Below are 2788 nucleotides of genomic sequence, written 5' to 3'. Positions count from 1 at the left end.
TAATTAATTTAGATCCAGACACGAATCGACTGGGAAGTCAGTCCATTAAGTAGGAGGAAGAGAGCCAAGACTGGAATGGAAAAGTTTTAGCGATATGAGGATGGGGATCGGGGTGCATCCTACACCCTACGAAGGGGCTCAAAGGGATCAGGAGGGAGAAAAGGAGGGTCCCAAACACCTCAAGAAGAACACTGCAGAAGAACCTCCCTCACCTAGGAATCTGAGATGGGGGAAATGGAGGAGGGAGGGGGACATTTTGTTTCTAAAACAACAGCTTTACTGAGATAGAATCCACATGCCATACAACTCACAGACTGAGGCACAGAGCTGGGCAACCATCACCACAATTTTAGAAGATTTTTATTTCCCCTCAAAGAAACCCCAAACCTATTAGCAGCCCGCCCTCCCCCACTTCCCCGCAAGCCCCGTTCCCCAGCCCTAGGCAACCATGAATCTACTTTCTGTCTCTACGGATTCGCCATTCCGGACATTTCCTATAAATGAGTCCTCACCACGTGCGGCCTTTCGTGACTCACTTCATTCACTCAGCATATTCTTTTCAGTGCTTCGTTCCTTTTTATTTCCAAATATTCCACGGTACGGATACATCACATTTTTTTATCCATTCGCCGGCGGATGGACATTTGGGTCGTTTCCACACGTACGTGCACGTTCTCGTGTGTACGTTTCGCTGCTGTTGGCGGCATACCTGGGTGTGGAACCGTGCCACGCGGGAGCTGCCAAACCTCCGGGGGACTTCCAAAGCAGCCACACCATCTCCACCCCAAGCGGCGGTGTGCGAGGGTGCCAACCTTCCCCAAACCCTCACCAGCATGTGTACTTATCCGACTTTACTTACTGTGTGTGAAATGGTATCTTATTGTGGCTTTGGTTTGCATGTCCCTGCTGACGAACGATGTTGAGCATCTTTTTACCTGCTTATTGGCCCCTCGTATATCTTCCTGGGAGAAATGTCTATTCGAGGCCTTCGCCCGCGTTTGAATTGGTTAGTCTTTTATTATGGAGTTGTAAGAGTTCTCTATACAGTCTAGGCACAAGTCTGGAATAGATATAATTTGCAAATATTTTGTTTCATTTTGTGGGCTGTCTTTTCACTTTCCCTATAGTGCCCTTTGACGGACAAAAGTTTTTCATTTTGATGAAGTCTAATTCTATTTTTTTCCTCTGGTCACTTACGCTTTTGTTATTTAAAAAAACATTTGCCTAATTCAAAGTCAAGAAGGTTTACACCTAGTTTTCTCTAAGAATTTTATAGTTTTAGTTCCTACGTTTAGGTCTCCGATCCATGTTGAGTTAATATTTACAAATGGTGTGAGGTGGAGGTCTAAATTCATTCTTTTGCACGTGGCTGTTTAGATGTACCACAAGCCCCGTCCCCAGCCCTAGGCAACCAGCCCTAGGCAACCACGAATCTACTTTCTGTCTCTATGGATTTGCCATAGAGACAGAAAGTCTCTATGGCACTTAGTCTTCTCCACAAAATGGTGGAGAAGACTATTCTTTCCCAATGGAATTATTTGCTGCCTTTGAAAACCAGTTGACTGTACATGTGAGGGTTTTTTCTGGACTTTCAGTTCTGGTCCGCTGATCTACATCTTTATCCTTGTGCTGTACCGTACTGTCTTGATTCCTATTGCTTTGTAGTAAGTTTTGAAATCAGGAAGTGTGAGCCCTACTCAGTTCTTCTTTTTCAAGACTGTTTTTTAGCTATTCTGGATTTCTGGAGTTTCATTAAATTTTAGAATCAGCCTGTCAATTTCTGCAAAGAATCCAGCTGAAGTTTTCATAGGGGGCTGAGCTGAATCTGTAGGTTAATTTGGGAGCGATGCCACCTTAACAATATTCAAGCTTGCCAGTCCGTGAACACGCGATGCCTTTCCATTTACTTAGGTCTTGATTTCTTCCAAAATATTTTGTGGTTTTTCAGAGTATTAGGTCTTCTGTTAAATTTATTCCTAAGCATTCTATTCTTTTCGATGCTATTAAAAATGGAATTATCATCTTAATTTATCTTCTTAATTTGACTTTCAGATTGCTCATTGCAAGTATATAAAGTTATAATTCATTTTTCTATATTGGTCTTATATTCCTGAAGCTTGCTGAACTTGTTTAAAAGCTCTCATAGAGTTTTAGTAAATTCTTTAGGACTTTCTGTATAAAAAATCATCTCATCTACAAATAGTTTACTTCTGACTTCTCAATCTACATGCCTTTTATTTCTTTTTCTTGCCCGACTGCTGTGGTTAGAACCTCCATTACAATATTAAGTAGACGTGGCAATGGTGGACATCCTTGCCTCATTCTTGAGGCTGCAGAGAAAGCTTTCAGTCCTTCACCATGAAGTACGATGTTAACTGTCACACGTTCAAGTTTAAAACTTTCGGCCTGCTCTTCCATCTCCGCGGGCTCAAAATGTTAGAAAAAAATGAATAAATAAAAATAAAAATTTCAGCCTGGACTTGATAACATTGTGAGATTTCTCCAAGTAGTTTAGAGAGAGAAATCACACAAAATGTTCTATATATATAGTGTGCACTCATGTGTGCGCGTGCACACACACACACACACACACACACATACACATGACCAGGAAAAAACAGAGCTTCCTTAGCTGCCTGCCCTGCGCTTGTCCTGGACTGGAGGACATGCTCCCTCTGTGAGGCAGGGGGCCTGCTGGACCCTCAGGGCGGTGGCTCTCTGAGCTCACCAAGACTCACACCTGCTCATACCAGTTGTGCTTATATAATTATGTAACTGAATTGAATTT

The 2788-nt window shown here is 42.5% G+C and overlaps 1 protein-coding gene across 1 annotated transcript in view; it reads right to left on the bottom strand.

Annotated features, from left to right (window-relative positions):
- The window catches only part of HPCAL1 (hippocalcin like 1), a 104135-nt gene that overhangs the window by 47032 nt on the left and 54315 nt on the right, over window positions 1-2788 (bottom strand). The window lies entirely within an intron of this gene.

This window comes from Pteropus vampyrus, unplaced genomic scaffold (assembly GCF_000151845.1).
Source record: "Pteropus vampyrus isolate Shadow unplaced genomic scaffold, Pvam_2.0 Scaffold105, whole genome shotgun sequence".
NCBI lineage: Eukaryota > Metazoa > Chordata > Mammalia > Chiroptera > Pteropodidae > Pteropus > Pteropus vampyrus.
Note: the sequence above shows the minus strand (reverse complement) of the source record. Positions and strands in the feature narration are given on the sequence as shown.